Here is a 15,378-nt window from a genome sequence, read left to right on the forward strand (position 1 = left end):
ACAGTCTTCTGAAAACAATCTTTTATAATGTACCAAGAATCTATTGTGTTGGTATAATTTTAAGATTCGTAGGAACCCAAACTTGAATAGCTCAGATACCCTAACCTTCCTTTTGTCCAAAACATGGGCGTGTCCCAAGACCATTATCGGTTACATTGATAATCTAAAATTATTCATTTATATTCCATTTATATTCAGATAACTGAAGTTGTACATAGTGGCATGCTGAGATTTAATATTCAGTATTAAGGTCTTATCGTAAACTTCCTTAGAATAGTCCTCTTGACATAAATGAGTGGAATCTAGCTGAGGGATCTAAGGTACCCATAGGTATATGCTTCTAAAGCACACTATATCTTTCCTAGAAGCCTTAAAGGATAAGATTTATCATGCCTCTTACTGTGAAAAGAGAGCGAGGTCCTGGGTTAAATGGCAGGAATGCATGCTTTTGGCCTCTGCGATCCATTGCTTCTGCACTATATAGCATGCTAGGTTGTAAAAATGTAGGCTGGGACTTTTCAAAGGAGCCTAACTTCCATTGAACTTCAGTGGGACTTGGGCACCTAATTTCCTTATGTTTCTTTGAAAAGCCCAGCTAGGATGTGTAATGTGATACCTAGAATTTCAAAATGGAGAAATGTCGGAAGCTTCTTTTCACATCCTGTTCAGGCAGCATCCAACATGTTTCTGAGCATCAGAATTCCCTTGTCCAGTTATGCATTGCAGTGTCTTCTAGGCATGCCAACAACAACAGAAAGCATCCAAGATGGTTGTATTGTGGGTAATCAAATCTACTAAAATGGCCTTTTAAGTAATATTATTACAGTATATTTCTTTAACAACATCATTTAAAAGCCTTTTAAATTAACAGTTGTTATTTGTTGAATTAGTACCTTTCTGGCTCCAAAATGCTTTATTTTCCCCAAACACTAAATGGAATCCCAATTACATTAGCAGTGTATGCAAAGTTGTTTGACAAATACTAAGGTGACCGTGACTTACATGCTTTTTTTACTTTCCTGTATCATGCGTATTTATCCATTTTACTGCCTTTTTTTATTTTAATATTATACTGCCCTTTGGAAAGAAATCTCTGCATTTGATTCTCCTCTCTTCTATGCTTGTTTTACATTGGTGCAACTGCATTGAACTCAGTGGAGTTAGTCCTGATTTACACCAGTGTAACTGAGACCAGAATCATGCCTTTTGTGTTCTGAATATAATGTAACAACTAGAGCCTGGACTCAAAGATATTGACATAAAGTGCACTGAGTCCTGTTATCAAAGATACCATGAGGTCAGGTCAATTATCACAACAGGTGAAAACCTGGACACTAAGTTTCAAAGTTATAACTCCTTGGAAATAGAATTTTATCATGAACTTGCTGATACACCCTTAACTGTAGCTTTTGTGAATGAGACACTTTAATTAAAATGTAATTTTATTGAAGGAACTAGCATTCCAATGATTAAACTTCTGCCCCTTTAAAATATAGCTTTCAGGGGTATGAGGCTAAATCATTTAATCTCCTAAAGCGTTTCTATTGGCGCTCCCCATGGGATACGCCATTAGTCATTCTCTCACACAAGCTTCCATGTTACAATGCAAGACAAAGTATTGAGCAAGCAATGAGCTCTCTCCTTTATTTAATCTGTTAGACTTTTTTTATCACATTAGAATATTCCACGGGAAAAAAGGAAATGCCTGTATTGTAAGGCTTATGGCCATACGTGTTCTTGTTATTCACACCCGTGCTCCTTGCCTATTGGACATGACCTAGCCACTTTAAGCTTAACCAAAAAATAAACTTGAAGACTTTATTGGAAATGGTGATGCATAATAAAAATTTGAGGGTTGGTAATATCATTGCAGGTTCCTCAATCTTGATTATTTCTTTTCTATCCATTTCCAAATCCAAATGAGATTTGCCTTGTGGGTTTTCAAAACACTTGATAGATTTATTCTGCCTCCCTGAAACATAGCCATTTACTTCCCTGTAAAGATGTGTTAAGCTATATTTAATTTAATATGTGTCAAATCCGTGGCATAGGCCTTTATAATTATCTGACCACTTTGAATTTTGTGATGCCAATGGGAATAGAACTCGGATATCTATGTTCTAATATCGCAAACTTCTACCACTTGAACTAAAAAAGAATCTCCATTAGCTGCTGGCAGCATAGGGCCTATGACACACAGAGAAGTAATTCTGATTCTCTCCAGTAGAGGGAAGTGTCACTCAGATTATCCGTGACAGTCTGACAATATTCTGTAATATTCTGAACAAATCTTATGGAATTAAGATAAACATGATTGAATTAAGTTACACTTTATTGAATTAGGGTTAATACCTTCTGGGTACATTGTATTAAAAATTATGTATGTGTTATTGTGGCATTGTATGTACCTTCTCTAGTAGGGAGGGGGATGCTAATGTGATTCCTCCGGTTATCAGCCCTTTGAAACCACCCCCCAGAGAAGTCTTCATATACTAGTTCAAACTGGATTCTACAGGGACCAATAGACAAAGTATGTGGTTTTGGATGACTAGCCTGGTTTTGAACTAGCTCAGGGCCTTCTTCCTGATCCAGCAAATGGACAGGACCCCTGGTCTGGACAGCCCTAGTCCTTAGGCTAGGGTTGTGAGGAGTGGGCCTACTGAGGTCTCATAAGACTGGGTGCTTGTCCTGAGCTGAAGCTGTGATGAACTTGTGACCACAAATGAAATTCCTTGGATGGGGAGTTGAAAGACTGCTCCTGCCAGACCCCTTGTTAGGGTTGGGGTTAATTCTGGTAAGCTTATTAGCATGCGTGCAGGTTCTTTTATTGTATTTAATGTGTTTTCCCTATAATGCTTTTTACCATAAGAATTAAAGTAGGTCTGTATAGGAAGTGCAGTGTGGTAACTTATATCTGTAGCAATTACACCTGTTATCCATCTCTGGCGAGAAAACAAGCAGGTGTCCTTGGGCAACCTGCCTCTGCTGGGAAATACACATTGTAGGCAGGGAACTGTGCAGCCTGGAAATAGCCTGGTCGCAAAGGAGAGAGACGGGTCCCCAATCAGAAAGGCAATGGCAGGGGAGCTGGAAGCCTGAGAGTGGGTGCTATGTTGGACCACTTAGCGGAAATGCAGGTACAGTTGTCTTGAACTGTAACACTACCTAGCTAGTTAATTACAGTGTTTAGTGCTGATTGAAAGGTGGCAGCATGGTAGACTGAAGTCCAACAATGGCTGTCATGAAAAAGTCAAAGGATGCTACCCTGTTACCAGAGCTACTGAAACTGCTGTATGTCAAATACCACTCTGAGGTGAGTGTGAGTAAATGCTGTCTCTTTCATGGATATAATATACCACGTCTCCTATGACCGCTAGTCTAAATATTTGGCTGTTTGACAACCAGATGACCAGGGAAGGCCAGGCAAATCAAGAAGATAAGTTATAAGGAGTTCAGTATCTAAGAAAAGGTAACTCTTAGAATGTATTTTGGAGAAAGGGTGAGAGGAAGGGAGAAGGAACAAATGTAAAGGCGGAAGTTGAAAAAGAAAACAAGACAATCATGCAATAGAGGCAAAAGACAGAATAGAAAATAAGTGAGAGAAGTTGAGTACAGTGCTCTGCACAGGGATATATAGAATGTGTGTGCCATCAGACTCTGCTTTACTGGAGATTTTATGGTCCCTCACCTCTGCACAGATCCCCACTGACTTCAGTGGGACTCTGCCTAGGCTCTAGCAGTGTGCCTATGTGCAGTGGATTACAGGATTAGGCACTTGTGTGCTAAACCAGTCACTCCTCAGTAAAGAGTAGCTAAGGGTGCCATGTACATTTGAAAGGATATAATAAAAGATATAGAGACTAGCCATTTTCATTTGATTGATAGATTTTAGTTTCTTAGGCCCTGATCCTGCAAACACATAAGCACATGCTTAACTTTAACCACATGAGTAGTCCCATTGGATTTTGCAGGATGAGGGCTTTAGATTTGCATGTGGGGATTTTGACTTCCTGTATGTGTTGTTAATAACTTGCACATTGAGGGTGCTACCAGAATACAAATTATAAATAATAGCAATGATCATATTCATATTAATATAAGATATACGAAAGTTTTATCATGCTGTATGGGACTTTATTTTTTCTTCCATAAATAGAGTGATAAAGCAGTTGCCAGCAGTAAATCTGACATACTACAATTATTTCTACTTCTGGGTATATAGAAATACTGCTGTATCTCATATACCAAGGTATAGTAAACTGTCATTAAGGAATTATTTTGTTTGGTGGAAACTTTTGTATAATACCATAAAAACACACTGTAAATTTGAGGATGGAAAAAACCATAGAACAATATCAGTAAGACTTTTTCCTACACATCTATTAAGTTATTATGAAATCTATTCAAGTGCATAGGAAACCCATGGCATGTTATAAGGAAACAAGATGAAATGAAATACTCTATATGATAACTGACACATGCCATAAATTCAGAATATGTGCCACTTAGCAGAGACCAAAAGCTGTAAATGGCATTGGAGGGCAAAAGTTAATTGAACTGCTGTCCTGTTGTTAACAAGTGGGAAGAATCCACCACTAGAATCAAGATGGCTGCCCCAAAAGTGCCCTGTTACAGCCAAGAGATCATATCCTTAGCTCTGCAAGGGCTTATGGGTTGGGGGAAATCATACACAGATGACTAATTTTTTTATGGTTCACAGCCAATCAAAGTGAAATTCAGCAGCTGTTCAGGACAAGTGACCACTCTAACGGCTGTAATATAACCCACTAAATAGAGAGGGAATTGCATGAGAGCAAGAGGTTAGCAGTGATTATCGGCAGGTGAGTGCTTTATTGAAGTTGAAAGACCATTAACATTGATGGAGTAATTATTTCAACTTGAAAGTAATTACCTTGATGGGTGATAACTTCTCCAGTGTTCCCAGGTTTGATTGGACCAAACAATTGTGAACTCTTGAAGCCTAGAAAAATATTACAACAATACTGCAATGTTTAAATTACTGAAACCACTGCTAGAGTATTTTAATTATGCCTAACAGTGAAAAGAATTTAACTTACAACAGCCAGTGACCTCTCAAGTATAGAGACATTTGCTTTCTAATTCAAATGAAATGACCCACACCCACCACATGTGTGGCATATGTGATTGGTTTACAAATGAATCGTTCTTCTTTGAATGCAGCTTTTAAAATGTAAAAGCTTGTTTGCAGAGTTTCAGAATGGGGCTGGATTGGAATTCCTGTCATTGTTTTATTTGGCTATGAACTGGGGAGGCCCAAAAATAGAAAATGTTTTTTGTCTTTTTTTCCCCTCTGGGTCTGATCAGTTTGCTTAACATGAATAGGGGACTTGGACCCAGATTCTGTAATATGAACGTGTTGGCTTTTGCACAACAGCTGTGTGAATAGGTATTTAGAATGGCAGTGTGATGCCCCTGCAGAAACTGATTAAGTGCTTCAGTAAGCCCCTACTCTGACTCAAACTACCTGAGAGAAGTGGGTGATCTACAGTTGACCAGTTCCATATCCCATGACCAACAATCTGAGCCATCCAGTCCTTAAATCTTACTGTACAATCTGCATCACATGACTAGTTTAAACAGAGATAAAAAAGACAGTGATGATGTACTGAGACTCTCCTTTGGGAGCAGTTGTTATTTCATACAAATATTTTTGTTTTATTTTTTTAATCTTCTCACCAACTCTTCAGAAATCCTCGTGTTGATGACTGAATTGTTCTTGGTCATTCTGTTCTGTGACATGACCTCTCTTTTCTAAAGGATTAATAAGAAGTAGACTTCTCAGGTTTCCCTTGTCATGAAGGATATGTTACTTTTAAAAGAAATTAGCTCCATATTTGAAAATTTCTATAATATTGTTTTATTCTTGTGTCCTGCATTGTAAAGGGCCTAGTACTTCACACGTTTCAGGTGCCTTCTGAGTGTGAAACACTTACAGAAATATACCCTTATTGGCTTCCATATGTCTCACATTCGAGTCTTGAGAGGCTGAGAATAAACTAATCATCCAGCATAGCAATACACTTGACTGAAAATTTGGTTGGTTTTATAACCAAAATAAATGCTTACCAAGGGGAATTCAGTTCACAAATGTGATTGATAAGATATAGTTTACAATGTAATAAAATAACTTTTTTCCCTCATGTTACATTGCCATGTTTGACTCAAATTTTGGAAGTAAATATATTTTAAAAGAAGAATTCCTAGTCAAGTTGAAGGAGCTTTCTTACAGAGATCAAACACATCTACTCAAATTGGCAAAGAAAAATGTATAGTGGGGGAAGAAAAATAAGTTTATCAGTTAACTTGTCCATATTTAAGTTTTTCAAATTAGAGTTACTTAGGCCTGGTCTACACTAGGCTTTTATGTCGACTTTAGCGCCGTTATATCGAATTAACCCTGCACCCGTCCACACCAGGAAGCCATTTAGTTCGACATAAAGCTCTCTTTAAATCGATTTCTGTAATCCTCCCCAACGAGAGGAGTAGCGCTAAATTCGACATGGCCATATCGAATTAGGCTAGGTGTGGATGGAAATCGACGGTAATAGCTCCGGGAGCTATCCCACAGTGCACCACTCTGTTGACGCTCTGGACAGCAGTCCGAGCTCGGATGCTCTGACCAGCCACACCCCCGGGAAAATTTGAATTCATTTTCATTTTCCTGTCTGGGCAGTTTGAATCTCAGTTCCTCTTTGGACATCGAGGGGAGCTCAGCAGCAGTGGCAACTATGCAGAGCTCTCCAGCAGAGATGGCCGTGCAATCCAATAGAAAGAGGGCCCCAGCATGGACTGATCGGGAAGTCTTGGATCTCATCGCAGTGTGGGGCGATGAGTCCGTGCTTTCAGAGCTGCGCTCCAAAAGAAGGAATGCTAAGATCTACGAGAAGATCTCCAAAGCCATGGCAGAGAGAGGCTACAGCCGGGATGCAACGCAGTGCCGCGTGAAAATCAAGGAGCTGAGACAAGGCTACCAAAAAACCAAAGAGGCTAACGGACGCTCCGGATCCCAGCCCCACACATCCCGTTTCTACGAGGCACTGCATTCCATCCTGGGAGCGGCCGCCACCACTACCCCACCCCTGACCGTGGACTCCGAGGATGGGATCATGTCGGACATGACAGCGGACGGGGAAGAGGAGGAAGGAGATGAGGAGGACGAGGCAGTCGACAGCGCTGGCACCGCTGATTTCCCCGACAGCCAGGAGCTCTTCATCACCCTTACCGAGATCCCGTACCAACCGTCCCCATCCCTTACCCCGGACACAGAATCAGGGGACGGATCAAGCAGTAAGTGCTGTAAACATGTAAACATTTATTTAAAACAGAACGGTAATATTTATACTATTAACAATGTGTATTTATAAAAGTGCTGTAAACTAGTAAAAAAATAATCAGGTACAAAACAGGAATATTTACAAAGGTAACAAATGGGTTTTGCATGATTTCTCTGTCTTAGGCTCTTCTCAATTTAGTCCCAAGTATTTTAAAAAAATTTCACAATGTCCGTTACTACATGATTCCCAGGCCCAAGACGCTCCACTCCAAAGTCCCAGTGCACCTACGCGAAAATCCGGTCAATGTGGCCGGGGATCGATGAGAAATCCTCGTAGGAGAACTCCTCGTAGGTCTCGTGGAGGTAGAGCTCAAGCCTGTTGATCAGGTTCCGGGGTAGGGCGATCTTAGTGGGCCCTCCGTGGTAGCAGACATGTCCCCTCCATGCCACAATCAGGTACTCGGGGATCATGGCCCGACATAGCATGGCGGCATACGGCCCCGGTTTCTGCATGCTTTCCCGCAGCATGCGTTCTCTCTGGGTGTCCGGGATCCTCAGGAGGGTGATGTCGCTCATGACGCCCTGCTTTGAATTAGGGAGGGGACTGTTAGTATTGGGACTGCTTTACAGCCACGCGGTGGAGGGAGAGGGGCAGCATACAGGGATCTTTCCCTGGGACAGCCGCGAGGGGGTGGGACAGGGGCAGAGTTGATGCTGTCCTGATTGCTGGCAGCAGAGACTGGCATTGCTTTCAATGTGAAAGGAGGCCAGTGCTACAGCTGGAGTTTTAAGCGGCCACAAGTCTGCGGCTTACCATTATTGCCCGCTCCAGAAGTTCAGGTCTCCAGCCACAGTTCTCTGAACACTCCAAGACCTCCGCAAGTCCACAGGCACTGAAGGCGACGGCCGAAAATTCGACCTTGTCCTGAGTGCGCATGTGAGAGGTTCAGTGCATGGTCTTGTTCACAGAGAAAGACTAGGTTCTTTGTATACAATTTCATTTATCTGTCTCAGGAATTCACTCCCTTTTTAAAATTCACACAGACACATCTGCGACTGTCTCCCAACCCAGCCTGTCAGCACACTCCCAGAGGCTAGCGCAGATTAGGCGGAGGAAGAAGAAGACGCGTGAAGACATGTTCACAGAACTAATGGGCTGCTCCCGAGCCCAGGCAGCCCAGCAGACACAGTGGAGGGAGAACTTGTCACAAATGCACCGAGCAGTCATGGAACGGGAGGAGAGGTGGCGTCAGGAGGACCAACAGGCTACTGAAAAGCTGCTTGGACTAATGAGGGAGCAAACGGACACGCTCCGGCGCCTTGTGGATGTTCTGCAAGACCGGAGGCAGGAGGACAGAGCCCCGCTGCAGTCTATCTGTAACCGCCCTCACCCGCCACCAAGTCCCACACCACCCTCACCCAAAGTCCAAAGAAGGAGGGGCGGCAAGGGCCGTTAAAACTTTCAATCAACCCCTGCAGACTGCTCTAGCAGTAGAAGGCTGACATTCCCCAAAATTTCATAAGTCCTTTCCTACCCACCTCACACAAGCCCCCGTCCAAGTTTCACCCCCCACGTTTCATGTCTGGTTCGCAATAAAATGTTTGTTTCTGTTCATTACTGTTTCAGTCAGGTTCTTTTGAGGGAGAGTCTGTCTGGAGGGGGGGAAGGGGCTTGGTAATTGGACAGGACAGTCACCTTTAGCAGGGTACAGAGGCGGTGTCAGGTCCAGCATCAGGACACATACACAGTGCAGTCACTGGTTACCCTGGTCAGTCTGGGAGGTGCTTTTCATGTTTTTGGGGGGGGGGGTTGCTCTGTGACTTTGTGGCGGGGGAGGGCAGTTACAGATCTTATGCAGCGGTCCTTATCCTGGCTCACAGATCCACGCAGCAGGGGATCTGTAACCCTACCCCCCCTGCCAGAAAGTCACATAGCCGACACATACACACAGTCCCCCCCAGGAGTGCTGGCAGGCTCCATTGAAATAACCAGTCCACCAGTGCGGAGCCTGTCATTCCGGGAGTTTAGAAGTATCATTTGCATCAGAACACTAAACCCGCCCCCCGCCACAGTCTGCGTCCCCGGTTTAAAATATTCCCGCGAAAACAGCAATACAGACAACGGTGTTCATTAAAAAATCGAAATGATTTTATTTTTTGGGAAGGGGAAGGGGGTGAAGGTTGTATGTAACTGGAGAGGATAGTCAAAATGGACTGGGTAAAGAAACGGGGGCAGGTTCAGCTTTTCTGTCCACAAACTGAAAAGTCACTGGTTGCCCTGCTCACTCAGGAACCTAGCTTTCAAAGCCTCCCGGATGCACAGGGCGTCCCGCTGGGATCTTCTAATGGCCCGGCTGTCTGGCTGGACGTAATCAGCAGCCAGGCTATTTGCCTCTAGCTCCCACCCCGCCATAAAGGTCTCCCCCTTGCTCTCACACAGATTGTGGAGCACACAGCAAGCTGCAATAACGATGGGGATATTGGTTTCACTGAGATCACAGCGAGTGAGTAAGCTTCTCCATCTCCCTTTGAGACGGCCAAAAGCACACTCCACCACCATTCTGCACTTGCTCAGACGGTAGTTGAACAGTTCTTTTTCTGTGTCCAGGGCGCCAGTATAGGGCTTCATGAGCCAGGGCATTAGCGGGTAGGCTGGGTCCCCGAGGATGACTGTAGGCATCTCCACATCCCCAAGAGTTATTTTGTGGTCTGGGAAGTAAATACCTTCCTGCAGCCGTCTAAACAGACCAGAGTTCCTGAACACGCGAGCGTCATGAACCTTGCCCGGCCATCCGACGTAGATGTTTGTAAACCGTCCCCGATGGTCCACCAGTGCTTGCAGCACCATTGAAAAGTAGCCCTTTCTATTGATGTACTGGCTGGCCTGGTGGTCCGGTCCCAGGATAGGGATGTGAGTCCCATCGATAGCCCCACCGCAGTTTGGGAATCCCATCGCGGCAAAGCCATCTATGATGACCTGCGCGTTTCCCAGGGTCACTACCTTTGGGAGCAGTACCTTGACGATTGCCTTGGCTACTTGCATGACAACAACCCCCACGGTAGATTTGCCCACACCAAAGTGGTTCGCGACTGACCGGTAGCTGTCCGGCGTTGCAAGCTTCCAGAGGGCTATGGCCACTCGCTTCTGGACAGTGAGGGCTGCTCGCATGCGGGTGTCCTTGCGCTTCAGGGCAGGGGACAGCAACTCACAAAGTTCGAGGAAAGTCCCCTTCCGCATGCGAAAGTTTCGCAGCCACTGGGATTCATCCCAGACCTGAAGCACTATACGGTCCCACCAGTCCGTGCTTGTTTCCCGGGCCCAGAATCGCCGTTCAACAAAATCCACATGCCCCATTGCCAACGTCATGTCCTGGGCGCTGGGGCTCGTGGTTTCTGACAGCTCTGTGCCACTCTCCGACTTCAGGCTCTCACGGCGGTGCCGTAGCCTCCTCGCCCGATTTCTCTGCATCTGCCTCAGGGAAAGGTGTATGATAAGCTGCGAGGTGTTGAGAACGGCCACAAGTGCAGCGATGGTCGCAGCGTGATCCATGATCGCAGTGCTGTGGCGTCCGCGCTGTCACTGACCAGAAAAGTGCGCGAACTGATTTCCCGCCGGCGCTTTCATGGAGGGAGGGAGGGCGTTAGTGACGGACGGATGACGACAAATTTTTTTTACCCAGAAGGCATTGGCGGCTCGACCCAGAATTCCGATGGGCAGCGGGGACTGCGGGAACTGTGGGATAGCTGCCCACAGTGCACCGCTTCCAATATCGACGCTCGCCCCGTTAGTGTGGACTCACAAAGTCGAATTACTGTCCTTAGTGTGTCCTTAGTGTGGACACACACGTTCGACTTTGCAATATCGATTCCACATATTCGATTTAAGTAAAATCGAATTACCCTCGTAGTGTAGACATACCCTTAGATAATAGAAAGGGATATAATTGGATTTGACTAGATTTTAGAATTAAATTAACCCTAGTTTTACCCTGGCAATATTAGGTGTTGAAAAACACCTCTGTTTGATGGGTTCATGAAAATGTAGCTTCATGAAATACCTTGGTGACTATCATACATGACTACTGGAGTTCCAGATCTGAAAATTACGAAAGCTGTTTACTGACCTCCAAGTATCTTGTATTCATAATGACTGGGAATTCTAATCTTGTATTTTTATATCCTACTTGATTTTTTAAAATTAACTTGTCATTCTATAAAAAGAGAAATATTGCATCTGTTTAAAAACAAGCGAGCACTAGGTGATGCAAAGATTTGGTAAAGGTATCCAGAGTCTTTTACCTTCAAGGAGCCAATTTGAATCCAGTCCAGGTCTGCAGTCTCCAAAAGTCATTCTCATCAAACTGCTGTTTGGTGTCCTATGTGAGATAAATTTAGTATTCTCAGTCCTGTCCTTTCTCTTTACTGCTGCCTTTCAAATCTATTCCAAACACTCATCTTCAGGCTGGGCTCCCCAAATACTTGTAACGCTGTCCCATTTCCTGCCTGCCAAATGGACCTCTTTCTCTTCCTTTCAGACCTTGCTAAAAACTCCAGGAATGTGAGTATAATCTCACCACACTCTCCATTTCTCTAGTGTATTGTCTTGGTTTATAAATAGTAAGCTCTTTGGGGCAGGGAATATGTCTTGGTCTGTTTGTAACGTGCCATGTTAATGTACAGAACTATACAAATATTATTACCATTATAACAGTCATTACATTGAATAGTAGCCATATTTAGAAGGCAGTATCACAGTGTTTTTAACAGACTTAAATGTTACTTTTTGACAGGAAGCAAGTAATGAATTCTATAGTACAAGTTCCTATTGGGTGATTATGGCCCTGAGTTTTATTTTTGCTAAAGCAATTACTAATGTAATGGCTGGATACTTGTGCCCACTAGAGCCTGGTTCTGTGATTTTTTTTATTTTTTTTTTAGGATAGTTATTGATCTCTTGCTGAGCTGAGATTTCAGTTTTATGCCAGATAGCTTGATTAATGGGTTGGTTTCTATAAGTGGACTGAATGGGGGTAGGAATCATGGGCAGCCCATACTGCCAACCCTAAATCCGTCAAGTCGCATAGCTCATTATGAAACAGTTATCAAGTGTACATGAAAAATTAATTGGGCTCAGTTTGATTCTGAAAAGAATCAGCTTTCTACTTGGCGGTCCCCCCAATCTTTCCAGATGTTATGCACTAGCCCCTCGAGAAGCAGCAAAGGGAGATGTATTAATACATTGTATTGATTAGATCAAGACCCCTGACAGTTATTTGTAGAGATACCATCTGGCTGCTGTTAGAATTCCTTCACCAAAAACAGGACGTGACATGTTATTAATCTCAACTCTCTAACTATAGACAGTTGCCTTTTCTGCTAAACCGCATTTTACCATTCGTAGGAGATGGAGGCAGACCTGAAGGGTGCTGAAATTAAGGTTATTACACAAATTGAGCCATATGGTCCAAATATTTCAGCAAGAAAATTGCCAGGCAATAAAAATTGCTCCTGCCTTCCTAATGGTGTAAATTACAGTTTAACCATGGCTCTAATGATGTCCTTCTGCCGCGCTTAACTACTGTTACATGAAGGACATTGTTTTAAAAATATAAAAAAACAAGTAAATGCCAGCAGCGTGTTTTACAATCTGTTAGTGTGTCATTAAGAACACTGTCAGAATTACATAAACATAATGGCAGGCAACCTAGCATACAAAGGAACAAGTATGGAAATAGAAAGTGTCTTCAAAACTCCTTTAGCTCTGTAATGTCAAGAGCCCTTTCCCTTTTGGAACTCTTCCAGTCTGAAAAGACATGGCTTCTTATTTATTCCATTTCTCACACAGACGGTGATGGAAACTTAAAAACAGGAAAAAAGCATTCAGATGCATTGTGCGTGTGTAATAATATGTGAGTAATTGTGCCTCTATGTTACAACAGAGCTAGAGAGAGAGCTGATTATATAGGAAAAGAAAAAAATCATGAATATTTTTGCAGCAGAAGGGCTGATCTCTTTGATCTCTTATGATTTGTGGCTTCATATTTTTTATTTGCAAACATTTGAAAAATTGCAAGGTATTGATGGAAATGTTCTAGAAGCCCAAACATTTCATAAATTTGTAGCACAAAGGTTATTCATCTTAAAATTCCTGTGAAAAGTATCTTTTCTCTTATTTGCTGTTCCTTATTTTTTGTTCATTTTTTAGAAAAATTGTATTCATCCAATCAAGGAACACAAATGATATCTTGTGACAATAAGACAACATAGAGGAAAAAATAGTGAATAATTAAAGGGAACATTCACAAATAACATCTCATTTAAAAATCATTTGTCCAAACTGTATTGTGAATACAAATACAAATAAGGAAGAAACTCCAAGAAAATCATTATTGGTTAACAAAACAATTAAGAAAAAAAGTGATATAAATTCATAGCAAATATTATTCATAATGTCAAGTATGACCAGCTCTACTTTGAATGGTGTGTAAGTTTTCATTCTACACATGGATATTGGCCATTGACTATTTCCTTAGCTGATGGATATCAGCATAGCTCCATTACAACTTGAGGATCTGGTCAATTGTGTACATATGTCCTGTATAGACAGGAGAAAAAGAAGTGCAGGTGAGGTTAGCTCACCAATTTCAATAACAAATTATCCAGCTCAAATAGTGTTGTCAGCTTTTGCAATTTTATCACATCTCTCATGATATTTGATGTTTTTCTTAAATCCCCAGCTTCTGGAGTCATGTGATTACATGAGAATCTCATCTTTCATTTAAGTCGATATTTTCCATCGGGGGGGGGGAAAGCATTTTCTGACAAGCTCTACTGTCAACCCTGCATGCTAAAATCAAACCAAGCTTGAACTGGATCTTTTATCAGACTCAATAAAATTAAGATCACTTTTTAAAAAAAAAAATTATTTTCAGCTGCCTTTACAACTTCCTTGTACAAGCCAGGACCATAAGTGGAAATGCCAAAATATCATGAGTAATCCTTACTATATTTCCAAACCAACTGAAGGCATAAAATCGTAGAAATTTCATAAGAGCTTCTTCTCAGGGTTTCTGGTCCAACTGTACATCTGCAATGAGTTCTGATTTGATTGTGGCTGAGCATCCAGGGTTTTCAGTACTTACATATTGTGATGGGTTCGGTCACAGAGACCCCCTTGGGACTGTCACCTGATGTGCTGAGATTACCTCTGAGCCCGTTTTCCCTGCCAGTTTGGGACTCCAGAACCCTGTCTTGTTGAGCCAGACACACTAGCCTGCTGCAACACAGACCCAGGTCTGGGCCCTGCCCCCAAAGCTGCAGACTTTAACCAAAAACTGCTCAGCAGGTCACCTATCTCCAGCACCCAGACACCCAGTTCCCAATGGGATCCAAACCCCAAATAAATCCGTTTTACTCTGTATAAAGCTTATATAGGGTAAACTCATAAATTGTCCGCCCTCTATAACACTGATAGATATGCACAGCTGTTTGCTCCCCCAGGTATTAATCACTTACTCTGGGTTTACTAATAAACAAAAGTGATTTTATTAAGTATAAATAGTAGGTTTTAAGTGGTTTAAAGTAATTAGACAGAACAAAGCAAGTTACCAAGAAAAATAAAACAAAATATGCAAGTCTAAGCCTAATACATTAAGAAATGGATTACAAGTAAATCTCACCCTCAGAGATGTTCCAGTAAGCTTCTTTCACAGACTAGACTCCTTCCTAGTCTGGGCCCTATCCTTTCCCCTGGTACAGTCCTTGTTAGTTCCAGCAGGCATCTTATGTGAAAAGCAGGGGCTTTCTCATGACTGGGACCCCCTTTGTTCTGTTCCACCCCCTTTTATATCTTTGGCACAAGGCGGGAATCTTTTATCTCTCTGGGTTCCCACCCGTCCTTCTAAATGGAAAAGTACTAGGTTTAAGATGGATTCCAGTATCAGGTGACATGTTCACATGTCCTGTGAGACCCCCTCCATTCTTCTAGGGCTGGTCTGCACGTATAAAGGAAGGCTTGCAGGTAAATAAACCATTTACAAACAATTGTCCTAGTCAATGGGAGT

General features: G+C 42.6%; 1 protein-coding gene across 1 annotated transcript in view; it reads left to right on the forward strand.

Moving 5' to 3' along the window:
• USH2A (usherin) overlaps positions 1-15,378 on the forward strand; it is a 558,238-nt gene that overhangs the window by 479,997 nt on the left and 62,863 nt on the right. The gene's annotated exons all lie outside the window — the stretch shown is intronic.

Source organism: Terrapene carolina, unplaced genomic scaffold (genome assembly GCF_002925995.2).
Source record: "Terrapene carolina triunguis isolate 2854851 unplaced genomic scaffold, T_m_triunguis-2.0 Scaffold262, whole genome shotgun sequence".
In the NCBI taxonomy this organism is placed as follows: domain Eukaryota; kingdom Metazoa; phylum Chordata; order Testudines; family Emydidae; genus Terrapene; species Terrapene triunguis.